Source organism: Zonotrichia leucophrys, chromosome 20 (genome assembly GCF_028769735.1).
Source record: "Zonotrichia leucophrys gambelii isolate GWCS_2022_RI chromosome 20, RI_Zleu_2.0, whole genome shotgun sequence".
In the NCBI taxonomy this organism is placed as follows: Eukaryota; Metazoa; Chordata; class Aves; order Passeriformes; family Passerellidae; genus Zonotrichia; species Zonotrichia leucophrys.
Window position 1 is genome coordinate 925836 of NC_088189.1, and position 13470 is coordinate 939305.

At 48.3% G+C, this 13470-nt stretch overlaps 1 protein-coding gene across 1 annotated transcript in view; it reads right to left on the reverse strand.

Moving 5' to 3' along the window:
* The window catches only part of RIPOR3 (RIPOR family member 3), a 39704-nt gene extending 34970 nt beyond the window's left edge, over positions 1–4734 (reverse strand). Inside the window, exon 1 of the mRNA XM_064730096.1 lies at positions 4658–4734. The gene's annotated coding sequence lies outside the window, so the exon portion shown is untranslated. The remainder of the gene's footprint in view (positions 1–4657) is intronic.
* Positions 4735–13470: the final 8736 nt, after the last annotated feature.

Below are 13470 nucleotides of genomic sequence, written 5' to 3' on the forward strand. Positions count from 1 at the left end.
AAAGAGAGCCAAACTTCACCTTGGCTGTGGGTGAGATAAGCCAGTCATGGCTCTTTCAGCTCCCCACCAGCAGTATTTCACATTGTGCAGGGACAAAGACCTCCCAAAAGCATGAAGCACAAAGAGCTGTGGAAACAAGGCTCTTGATGTCTGCATTGTGGCTTTTGGAAATGTTGCCAGGGCTGGGACCCTCCTGGATGTTCCTCTCATTACTGCCCCCAAACAGAATGCAAACCTGCAGGATAAGGATGCTATGCTGTCGTCAGGAGTGTCAAAAGGACATGTTAAGGTAATTCACAGTGCATTTTGTTCAGAGAAATATTTTCATAACAGCTGAGAAAAGAGTGTGTTGAATAAAGCATCTGCTGGTTTGAGAAAAAGAAATGCTAGCTAAAATCAAGGCCTTTGGCTACTTTAAGGCTTCCTAGGCAAGATTAAATCAAAATATTTCCTGTAAACATTCCCTCTTTTCATCAGCATGTCAGTTGTAGTAAGGAGAATGTGATCCTAATTCTCAGCCTCCAAATCTGGGACAACTATAAAGTCAAATGTTTTCTTACTTTCACAGAAACAACTGTGACTGGAAATATTTTCCAAAGCATGTTGCAAGTGGAGGTAAGTAAATCAGCTAGCACACAGCACATTTTTAAAGGAAAAAAGTTTCTAAAAATGAATCAGGATTTAATAAAAAATGTCTCTGAGGTACGTAAGTCATGCCCATAATAGAATATTTTTCAATTTTCAACCCTGTATAGAGAATATTAAACCAATAGCAGATGTAGGAAACAAAAGCAAAATTGTCCCTTATTCTCTGCTGTGCACACACACACAGATAGAAACAGGGAAACCAAGGAGAGGCTCTCAAACATTTTCCACAAGAAAGACAATTTGCTCACAATTCCTTCTCCCTTTAAATTGTTTCTGTGGCAACACATCTGGTGCTGCAGTTCTGGGCCAGAACATGAACTCCACTGCAAGAAGAAAGTGATGTTGTTGTTCTGCCTGCAGGACGTGAGCAGAGAGGGGTCTGTGGGCAGAGAGGGGTCTGTGGGCAGAGAGGGGTCTGTGGGCAGAGAGGGGTCTGTGGGCAAAGAGGGGTCTGTGGGCAGAGAGGGGTCTGAGAGCAGAGAGGGGTCTGTGGGCAGGGAGGGGTCTGTGGGCAAAGAGGGGTCTGTGAGCAAACAGGGGTCTGTGGGCAGAGAGGGGTCTGTGGGCAGGGAGGGGTCTGAGAGCAGAGAGGGGTCTGTGGGCAGAGAGGGGTCTGTGGGCAGAGAGGGGTCTGTGGGCAGAGGGGTCTGTGGGCAGAGAGGGGTCTGTGGGCAAAGAGGGGTCTGAGAGCAGGGAGGGGTCTGAGAGCAGAGGGGTCTGTGAGCAAAGGGGTCTGTAGGCAGGGAGGGGTCTGTGAGCAAAAGGGGTCTGTGGGCAGAGAGGGGTCTGTGGGCAGAGAGGGGTCTGTGGGCAGGGAGGGGTCTGTGGGCACACGTACCCAGCCACCCCTCCTGCCTCCCCTGCACACAGAGCAGCAGCATGGAGGTTTATGCACAGCTCCAAACTGCAAGTCTTAAAGCATTCCAACAATGGCCAGAGGAAGCTCTCATGGTAAACTCAGTCTATAAGCCAGGGGTTTGTAAAATAAAATGATGAGTGCTTTGCTGCTGCTGCTCCTACTGTGTGAATAAATCAATTATCCAGCTGAGAGGAACAAGGTTCATTCCCTAATCATAAACATAACTCTCCCTATGCAATGGAGCAGGACTGGTGTTGATCTCTTATCTCCAGCCCTGCACAAACACTGCTGGATCATCACCACCATTCACACCTGACCTGTCAGAGCCCAAAACCCCTCAAGCGTCTGTAAAACTCACCTGCCCCAGGATGAGCAGCTGCTCCTCACAGAATCACAGAATCATTTGGGTTGGAAAATCCTCCCAGAACACCAAATCCAAGCTGTGCCCTGTCCCCAGCCCAGAGAACTGAGTGCCACCCCCAGCAATTCCTCCCTGGGCAGTTCCAGTGCCTGAGCACCCTTCCACTGAAAAAACTCTTCCCAAAACATGCAGCCCTGAGCTCTTCAAGCTCTTGAGAACCAATAGATTTTACATTATGCAAATAATGGAAGTGGATTTTTGCTACTTCATCAAGCAGATCAGGGATGGATTCACAGAAAGAACATGAGCAATAAAATGTCACTGACACAGTTACTGTCCCAATAATAATTGCATATGTTCTCCATAAAATAGTTTTTATTATTTAATTTGAAACAGCTAAATTCACATCTAGAGCAGTTACATATAAATTTTTTGCTAACTACACTTAGGGTATTTCTGTATTAATGACAAGATCATCTCAGTGTTTGATCTTCTCAATTACTGGTGATTAAATGCCTTGTCTGTCTGAAAACCAAGTTTTTGCCCTGAAAAGCTGAACCGAATAAAAGCGATAGTTTTCAGGCATTCTGTCTTTGAAGACATACTGGTTTAAAGCAGTCTGTCCTCAGGGAGAATAAACTGGCAGCAGAAATGGAAAAGTTGAAAAAAGTGGATAAGACCTGGTATTTCATAAATATGTATGTCCCTGTTGTGCATCCAGGGCTGGAACTGCAGCCAGGGCACCTGTAGCCATTAAAGGCTGGCTGATGTCCTCTGCACAACTGGCTGTCCATAATTCTGGATTGTCACCAGCCAATCACCTCCCAAACTCCAGTGCTGGCCAACAACAGCCTGGATAATTCAGCCCTGTCTGCTCCCTCAGCCTTTTGGCTAAGATCAAGTGTGCAGATTCAAATAATATTAAACCTACTATTTTACACAAATGATCTCCTTCGATTCCAGTCTTTCTATTTATTTCATCCAAATGGAACAGATTAATAACCCTTCAGAGACAGTTCCCCCTCCCTTCCCTTATCTTGGATAACTTTCTGTACCCAAACCTCTGCCTTGTCCTGGTGCTCTGTGACCCCACAGTGTCACTCCTCAGACCCCTGAGGGACACATGAGGATCACAACTTTCCCCTCCCCTCAGACTGAGCCTGGTTTCCCTCTCTAGAGTGGCTCTGGTCCATCTCTCAGACTCTTTATGAGACATTGCAAAGGAGCATTTGTGCAGGAATCAATTAGCTTGGAAGGCAGTAAAGTGGCACTGGTGGATGTGTGTTACAGGATCCCAGCTCCCTGCCTGGATTGCTCCACAGGAACCCCGGGCTGGGGAGAACACTGTGGAGCAGCTGTGCAGCTGCTCCTTGTCCTGGCAGAAGGAAACCATCCCATCTTCCTGTGTCCCTTGGGGAACCCATTACACAACTCCCTCCTGGGCTCCCTCCGCGCAGCCAGAGCAGCCTGCAGCTCCTCCAGCACGGAGCCCTGGCCCAGGACGAGCCCTGCCAGCTCAGGGGAGCCCTTGCACTGCCCCAGAGGGATCCAGGCTCTGACTGAAGGGGAACGCTGCCAGGTTAACGTGCACACCACTCACACGTGCTGCATCCCACACGTTCCTCTCCAGACCTGGGGCACAAAGAGGCTGGGCTGCCCCTCCACGACAGCTCCAGCCCATTCTGGCAGGGTTTGTGCAGCTTTTCCTGTGTGCTACACGTGGTGCTTGTGTCAGTCACTGTGCAGGAGCCAGAGCAGCAGCAGGGAAGGGATGAACTGTGTGACACAGGAATCAACAGGGAGGAGCTCCTCACTGCACACTCCTTCAGCCACAGCATCTTTGCTGAGCCTCTCCATCCAACATGCAACATTCCCTCAGACATATATTGCACTGTTTACTTCTCTTACAAATGATCTTCCTCTGCTTTTATTGGTTTTAATTAAAGGCTTCCAAAAAAAAAAAAAAAAAAAAAGTAAAGCACCTCATCAATAGGTGTAGCTCCCATTTTGCAGCTGTGAAAACACAGGTATGGACAGATTAACTCTTGATCCCAGCAAAGGAAATGACTGAATCAGGAGTTTGAGTACTGGTGCTGGTTCAATACTCAAGAAATGGCTCCAGAAACATACAACCTTATTTTTCAAACTCCTTCAAGTTTCTTTGGTTGATTAACAACTCTACTCCATATGGCCCAACTTATTTAAAACACTTTTTAACAGGGGAAATTAAACTCTGTCTGAATCAAAATGCAACTGGGCTGTGACCCAAAACCTCAACTTGTATTTACACGAATAAGCAATAAAAAAAAAAAAAAAAAAGAAGAAGGCAAATAAAAAGTAGTCTTTGCACAGAGAAGGAAAGCTAACTAAAATACACCCAGCTCATGCAACAACACCTCCAAAAGGCAAACTCCACGGCATGGCATAAACCTCATCCTGCTCCTCTCAATGTCCCACCTGCCCCAGCCAGGTGCTGTCCTGCCGGGAGTTCCTTCACCCGGATGAAAAACTACCGAGCCTCTCTGGCGGCGGCAGCTCTGCAGGAGCCCGGGCATCCTCTGAGGCTCGCCCACTGACAGCCCAGTGACCGCATCCCCCCAGAAGCGACCGCATCCCCCGCAGGTGACCCATCCCGGCCAGGTGACCCACCCCGGCTCCGGTGTCCGTGTCCCCGCAGCCGGTGTCCCCTGCCCGCACCGCACTCTCCCCCGCGGGCAGTGCGTGTGCCCCGCGCCCCCCGCGCCCGCTCCGTGCCCAGCTGTGCCCAGCTGTGCCCAGCGGTGCCCTACCTGTGTCCCACCTGCGCTGGGGCGGCGGGCGCGCAGCGCGGCTCGGCTCCGCTGCCGTGGCGGCTGTCGCGGCTGTCGCGGCTGTCGCAGGCGGTGCGGAGGGCCCGGACAGCCGCCCTTATCGCCGCTTATCGCCGCTTATCGCCGCCCAGCCGGGCTGCGCTTCCAGGAAGCCGCGGCTCCGGAGCGCTCGCTGGCCGCTGGATGCCGAGCGCTCCGCGCCGCTCGCTGCTCCCCTTCGCTCCCCTCCCTCCGTCCCTGCCTCCCTCCCTCTCTCCCTCCCTCGCTCCCCCTCCGACCCCCCTGGCGCTGGCAGGGGGGCTGGGAACGCGCCCGCGGCTCCGGCTCATGCCGAGCCGGCGGTCACGGCCCGGACCCTCTGCTGCTCATCTCGAGCATCCCGGGCGCCCTCTCGCTCATGGAGCTGCGGCTGCCGCAGGGCAGCCCGGCCGGACACCCTCCCTGCGGCCCGGTGACACCCCCGCTCCCCTGCCCCAGCCCGGTGACGCCCCCGCTCCCCTGCCCCAGCTCTCACCCCCTCTGCTCGGGCCGCTTCTGCAGTGCCCGGATCCCGCCTGTCCCACCTTCCTCAGCCATTGCTCCCTCCTCCTCTGCCTCACCCCACACTGCCTCCTCACCGTCTCTGTAAAGGTTCCCTCCTCTTCCAGCCCTCGGTCATACAACGCTAATTATCATCACCATCATCATCATCTTAATCTTTCTCTCATTGCCTTCCCCATCCCGCCCTTCCACAGCTTTGCTGTACTGGGAGATGTCATTTGCTCCCTTTGATTCTCTGCTGAGCAATCCTGCTCGAGTCCTTCCTGCTGCACCCACTGCTGACCTCGTCCTGCTCATGTGCTGCTCCTCGGGCACGATCTCCCCTCTGCCGGCCCTCCAGACCCCTTCCAGGCAGCCCTGGCAGACGGAGGTGAAGCTGCCATGTGGAAGCAGCCTGGGCTCTCCCTGCTCCTCGTCTCACCCCATGAGACTCACACCTCTCTCCTGAACAATGCCTGGCCGGGCCTTTAGCAAACACCCCACACAAACCTGTCCCTGCCTGGGCACAGCTCCTTGCCTGCCTCTGTGCCTCATCCATTTTCCATTTTCCCCTGGTTCCCAGCAGCACTTCCCCGTGCTGACTGACTGACAACACAGCAGCCAGACACTCCCCATGGGCAAAATGAGCCGAGTGCACGGAATTTGGCCATGCCCTTACCATAACTTCATTAGTAATGGTGTTTTCTTCCCTTTGCACCATCCAGAACACACATCCTGAAACTCACCCCACTGCAGGAGGCTGAAACACAAAGTGAAGCTCCCAAAGCTCCAGCTGACCAGAGATCCCATAGCAGAGCCACTCAGGGCAGGGTTACTGCTTCCCTTCCCAGTTCTTTATACAGTTGGGCAGGATTTGTATTTTCCTGTGCACATGTTTAAAGGAAAGTCTGGAAGGGGGCAGAGGAAGATCTCTTGCACAGCTGAACATGCTTGTGAGGAGAGGCATGAGGGAACTGGCACACATGAAAGTGAGAGCAAAACCAGATGGAATTGCCTGAGCCAACGATTCGAGCACCCTGGGTTTTATTTGTGTCAGAAAGAACTGTGCTGAGATGCAAGCAAAAGTGGGTTTCACACCAGGTCTTCAAAATGCTTGGGGCTTGGAGCCCTGCAAAGGGCAGTGATGGAACACCATGGGTGTCACAGCTGGGGCAAAGCAAGGAGATGCAATCCATGGCTCTGTGCAGGGGAGTACCTGACAGTACAGTCATTGTAACTCTATGAACTCTTGGCTTGATTTTCCTGGCATTTGGGGGGTTATGGTCACACTCACTGAGTGCCTGAAGAACCCTGCCCAGCAAATGCCACTGCAGCTGTCCTGGAGAACCCTGCCCAGCAAATGCCACTGCAGCTGTCCTGGTGCCCGTGGGGCGCTCCAGGCTGCCGAGGCACACAGGCACTGCTGGGGCTGTCCTGCAGCTCAGGACAGTGCTGGGACGCTGCTGGCACTGCAGCAGGGCCCTGTCCCCAGTGCTGGCCCCACTGCAGGGCGCAGCACGCTGGGACAAGCTGAAATCAGCTGGATTTGTGGGAGGACATTTGTCACAACACCAAATCTCTGCAGGAGCACTGTGCAACCAGTTGCCCAAAAGCCATTGCTGTTAATGTCATTTCCTCCTAACCATGAGCCTCTGAACAAAATCCACAGAGCAGCCCCTCAGCAAACACCAATGACCACGGTTCCCTCACTCCTGCTGCAGATGTCCCCGTTTACTTCAGCTGAGGAATGGCTTTATGTGTTTTTATTCCAGTTTACTTTTTATGATCTTCATTTGCTGTGTCTTCATCTGGTGTGTTTATGTGGCTGGTGCTTGGTTTTCATTATTTTTAACTGCATTTCAGATCATTTGCTCTATGGTTTTGTTCACATTCTCCTTTTCCACGAAACTCTAATAAAACACTTGGCTACAGATTTCCCAAATTGAATACTGATGTTTAGCGCAGCTAATTATGCAGCAGGGTTCAAAGTGAGTTCTATATTGTAACAATTTACATATTCCTGAAAACAATGGACACAAACCTACAAATTATTGCTACAAGCTAGTTTCACATTCTTCTGGAATTTCCTTTAGAAATACATATGTTTAGTATTCTCATGCATATGAAAAGCAGTAAATACTGCATTGCTGGCACCATTATAATATTTACAGTGAGAAAATAAAACACACTCTGATGTGTCTCAGACCTAAAGGGACATTAAAAATGCCAGTATGTTTCCTCAAAGATCTCAGCGTGCTTCACAAAAACCCTTCCCAAATTCAGCCACTCAACATCCATCACTGTAAGCCAACAATACACAAAGATAATTTCACAACAAAGCATTCAACAACATTAAACATTCAGTGCTTCAGCATCACCAGTGTTCTGGCATAACCAGATTAATCATAACTGTATTGTTTAAATCCTGAATAAAGTTAGTTTTGTTTGTTTTCTAAATGGACAGATTACAGGCAGCCAACCAGCAGACCAGCCCAGCCTCCTCAAGAAGATCCAGACTAAACTGACTTTTAGAAAGGCTGCTGTAAACCAGAGCTCTGTTTATAAAAGCAAGAGCTAAAACTCAGTAGCTGGGCCCGTTGCTGTGATCCTTTGCACCAGGCTGACTTGCAGGGACAATAATTCTTGCTGCTCCTAATGCAAGCAATATGTACGCCAACATTTGCCTGTGGCTCCACCCCACCCCTTTGTAGCTTGTATTTTTTTAATTTTAGAATGTTACTTACATCTTCATAATGGGGAGTGCTCTGCACAGAAGCGGATTCTCTCTCAGCCCGCTGATACATTGACCAGGCGCTTTCATTGCTGCAGCACAACAAACTGCAGAGCATGTTCCAGCAAACCATCCCTGCACAGAGCATTGCTCCGAGCCTCCGAGGGGGGGTTATTGGGAGGTGGAACTGTAAATACACATCCCAGCTCCAAGCACATGATTATTTTTCCCTCTTTGTGCATCTATCAGTGCTGGAGTTTTAGTTCCTGGTATTATAGCTCAGGAGGGATGCTAACAGACCTGCCAACAGAAGCAAAGAGTATCTTCTAAAACCTCAACACAACTGGGACAGTGGCTGAACTCACAGGATTCAGTATTTCCAAATGTGACATGCATGGAAAATTGGAATTACTTTTCAAGTCTCCTTGGCTTGTACTTTTGTAGTTTTACTTACGACCACTGCCCCAGCACTATCTGGTTAATAAACAGGGCAGTTCTGTTGCATTAATGTGTACACACCTGACTGTTTTCTCTCTGGGGTCTCACAGGGATGTTGGCTTGTTTGTGTATGGACACATGAAACACAGAGACAAAAAAGCCTAAATTAATCTGATCATCTAATTACAGTAAAAGTTCCATATTTCCCTAAAAAAAATTTGTTCCTTATAATTGTTTTACATTTTTCCAAAGTGTTGATAACTTCATTTTATGATTACAACAAGAAGTCTCTGACAAATCAAAGAAATCAAACGGCTGTGCACCATCCCTGGGAACGCTGTCCCGTCCCTGGAAGCGTCCCATCCCTGGAAGTGTCTCAGGCCAGCTGGGATGGGGCTTGGAGCAGCCTGGGACAGTGGAACTTGTCCGTGGCAGGGGTGGAATGGGATGAGCTTTAAGGTCCCTTCCAGCCCGAGCATTCTGTGATTTTGAGTGACATTTTAAAGCACGGTGACAGTAATGTGACACAGCCATTACAAACACAGGTAAGGCTGTGGGAGCGGTTAATGTCCTGGGCAGTCTGGTGCACCAGGGCCGCTGCTGTAATTAATTAACGGTGTAATTAATTAACGGTGTAATGAATGGTGTAATTAATGGTGTAATTAACGGACGCCGCTCCGGCGGCAGCAGCCCCGGTGACCGGCACAGCGCGGGCACGGCGCCCTCTGGCGGCGGCGGCTCCCGCTGCACCGCGGGGCGCACGGTGGCGACAGTCGCGACAGCGGCGACCCCGCGCCAAGGACACGGCCAGGCCGCAGCGATTCCCTTCCCAAGTGTCCGATCCCTTCCCAAGCACTGCGGCGCTGCCAGCTCCTGCTCTGGGAGCGCTCCTGCCTGACTCCTGTGCCATCCGATAACAATTCAACCTCAACAAAACAATGCCTCATTACTTCATCAAAGCTATCATTGTTTTTGCTATCATTATATATGCAGAAATCATTGGCAAAATGCATTCACTGTGTCAGTGAAGCACGGGAGCCGTCCAAACTCACAAAGGGAGGCCAAAATACCACCCCGTGCTCAGCCGGCACACCTGGGGGACAGGGACACCTCGCAGCACGGGCCACTCCAGCTGGGACACCAGGCACTGTGCAACAGGAGCTGGTGCTCATAAAACTGGGGAGTCCACAGAGGCTGCTTCACTTGAATTCCGAGGTCTATCAACCACCGTTCATGTAAAAATGTTCCCTTGTAGCAAAAGGTACAAGTGTTCCTTATTCAGCGCTGGCACTGGAGTGTCACTTATGTCACATTTACTGGGTGACAGTCACTAGCAGAGGGCAGAGCTCTCTTCACAAGTAGCCATAATATGTTTTCCAGATAAGCATAACAGCAAAGGCTTTATTACAAAAGGCTTTTTAATCAGAGCTTTTTATCTAAGAATATGACAAAATTTAAATCCCAATCCCAAACTTCCCAAACGAAGTTTAAAGTAAATTTTGCAACAATTATTCCTTTGATTTGCCCTTTTTTCCTCCCCCCAAAATTCTTGACCAGGAATACCCAGTGAATAGTGGAAAACCAAGCAGGAAATGTTCACGAATTCTTCTGTGTAAAGAACCCCTGAAGTGTCACCCATTGAGCTGGACAGCTCAGCACCAGCGTGGCTCCTCTGAGCTCTCCGGGCAGGGAGTTAAATCATTAAACCCCACACAAGAATTAAATCATTAAACCCCACACGAGTGCAAGTGTGAGGTGTCAGCTGGGCTCAAACTGCCCTGTTTAAATAAGGGGGAATTCCAGAGGAATTCAGAGTCATTGGACACGAATGGATTACTAAATGGAGGGGAAGAAAAAGCTTTAAAAGTTTTTCATTATTTTAGTTAGAAACTTCAGAGAATTTAAATTAATGTATCAGTATCGGCTTTTGACTTGCTAGGAAAGTATTTTCAGAAAACCTCATGAGTTTATTGCTGGACCTAGTTTGTAACTGGATTTATAACACACCTGAAACAAATGTTTCTTTCACAGGCAGCATGGCATGAAAACAACCTTTCCCATAAAGGCAGACAAAACAAAAGTACAAAACTAAAGAAAACTCCCCAACCCCAGGAAACTATAAATATTTTATTGGAAAAGATCTCATATATGAGCTTTAAAAACAATCAATTCATTTTGTCACAGACAGGTAAGTAAATATTGCATCAAAGTAACAACTAAAGCTTCCTGGAAGAGGAATGGGGAAGTAAAAACTGCTGCTAGTTTTCCTGACAGGAAAGAAGAAAGCAAAGGCAGAAACAGAACACAAAAACTCGTTACTAACCCAACTATTGTTCCCCCCCTCAATAAAATAACATTTTAAAAACTCAAACAAATAAACAAAAAACCCACCCCAAAATAAAATCCTATAGCTGTCACAATTTCAGGGTAAGCAATAAATTTTTTATTACACGAGTGCTATTTAAATACTCCTGTTATTATAAATGAGCTGCGTTGCCATGCCCTGAGCCTTGCTCCTGTGTTTGTGTGGAGCTGTTGGTGTGGAGGCTGCTCCATGGAGATCAGTTGTACCGAGCTCCCCTGCTCAGATTCTCCTTCTCTGAGGCAGCATCTGTGAACCCACACCTGCCTCAGGATCAGCGCCATCAGTATTCAGTGTATTTCCCTGGATTCATGGGCACCTCTACAATATTTCTGCATTTGTGAACATCAGATGCCTTCATGGCAGCACTGGTTTATCTGCATCCTTCACTTACCAAGGAGAGGGCAAAAGCAATTTGAGGTCACGCTGGTCCCTAATGTTCTGAAAATGAAGTATCCAAGTGTATACACTGCTGTTGAAAATGCTTCTTTGTAGGGAAATGTAACTGGGACACAAGATTAAAGTATCAAAATTGCAGAAGGTATCAAAGCCTGTAAGTACAGAATTTATTTTTTAAAGAAAGCAGGACCTTATTATCATTTTAAAAATAAAGCTTCTCTTTTTCCCTTTTAGTTTTCTCTCCCCATCAAAAAACCTCTCCAGTCTCTCATCAACTCCAAGACAAGATCAGATTACAATCTCGTACATCTAACAATCACTCCTCTGAGCTGGCACTGACAGTGTAAATAAAGACTACTTTATGTTAAATATGAAGCCAGCATAAGCCCCAAACTATGCAATAAAAGGTTAGGTGGATCATCAATAACAGTCAACCTATGCTGACAGAAAATTTCTGTGCTTTATTCTTGGAAGTACCCTGTGAACTCCCAGCAGGGCTGTATGGAATACAACGATTAAAATGTGGGAAATCTGGGACAGGAAAGCAGCATCACGGCACAGTCTCACTATACTGCACGGTGGACATAAGTGATGGAATTTCTACACCAAAACAAACAAAGAAAAAAAAAAGCCCTCCCAAAAAAGTTCCCCCAGCTGCTCAGAGATCAGGAAACCCAACCTGTCTTTCAACTTCACAGAAACTGAACGTGCCATGAATAGCTTGATCAGGTCTGAATCACAGGTTGTACAGAACTTGTGACTAAAATAGCTCTATAAGCTTACCTTGCAGCAGGCACAGAGAGCTGCCTCCCTCCCTCCCCACCTTTATCTGAGATCAAATTGTTTATCACATTCCTTCCTCATACGTCAGCTCCTTGTGATGAAAGCCAGCCAGTGATTAATACATTTTATGAGGTTGGTTCCAGTGACTTGAAATGAATTTGCCCTGACTCCTCAGGCTTGCTCCCACACCCACTGCCTGGCACTCCAGCCACGCTAGGAATGCACAATAGAAAACAAATTATCTTAGGCGATACCTCATAAATCTATAGCAGTAAAATTAACTGCACAGCGGCTCCAAGCAGAAATCAGCTTCAGGATGTTCTTCCTCCCTTTCTCCAGGAGAAAAGAGCCAACCCAACAGCTTTAAAGCCCCAGAGAAATCACTGTTCCCTTGTCTCTTGCACTCTTCTCCGTGCTCAGCTCATTAAACAGAGCTGTAGAAGACAGATATGGAAAGCAGCCCAAACTCTTTTCAATGTTATAATTACAAAGTGACAGAATAAGAGGTTTTATCCTGGTCTTGCTCTCATAGCTGTAATCTGCCTTCTACTGCACCAGGATCACAGATTCTATCTGAATTTACAGGCTGAATTCTCCATGCATCCTTCTGCAGTGTATAAAACCAAAACATGCTGGATGAAGGATGAGAAGACTTGAATCAGCCTAGACACCGTCTGGCAGCAAACTATACTTAACTATTAACAATATCCTCTGTGCTAATTACAGCTTGTCTTGGCTCGAGTGAGAGCTGCAATTCCTTTGCCTTTGGCGTGATGGGAGGAAGATCAACTGTACAAAAATCAGCACCGACTTAGGAGTGATTCAGCACTGGATGCTTTTTATTTAATTACTGATTACCAAGTGAGACTCGAGAAGTGACTAGACACCCGCGGCGTGCCTCAGGTGCAAGGCATTGTTTGAGCTCCCATCACCGCCATCCGCACAGATCTACATGATGAAACCTCACACTGCATTCTCCTCCACCAGATTTATGGATAATGGAGAGACCTGTAATTCAAAGGTCTGTTGACATAATGAGATTAATGTACATGCTTTCTTCTTGTCCGTACACGTGACAAGTCTTTTTCTTTCAGACAGTTTACAATCTCTGGGGCTTGTACCTTTGTCAGGGTAGCTTAACTGGCCTTTAAATGAAATTGATTTGTCTCAGAATTAATGCAATAAGGAAGGTTAGCTCTGACGTTACCAGATTCCACAATTTTATTTGTGACTACAATGAAAACAAGCTCCATGAACACCTTTACAGGTGTACACAGAGCCACATCCTGAGAGGCAGACTTCCACTTTTGGCCTGACCGAGGTTTATTTATGTAATGTGCAAACATCAACTAACACTGGTGTGCTCTGTGTGTTACATGCGTGGGACCCCGAGATCCCTGAATCACACAACTTGGGCTGGAAGGGATCTTTGTCCGGAGATGGCTCAGCCCAGCCCCAGGCTCGGTGTCTGAGGGGTCGGAGCCTTGGGGGCAGCCTGACCGGGGGCTGCGGGGCTGTGAGGGGCGGAGGGCCGGGGGATGGAGGCTGCTCGGGGCTGTG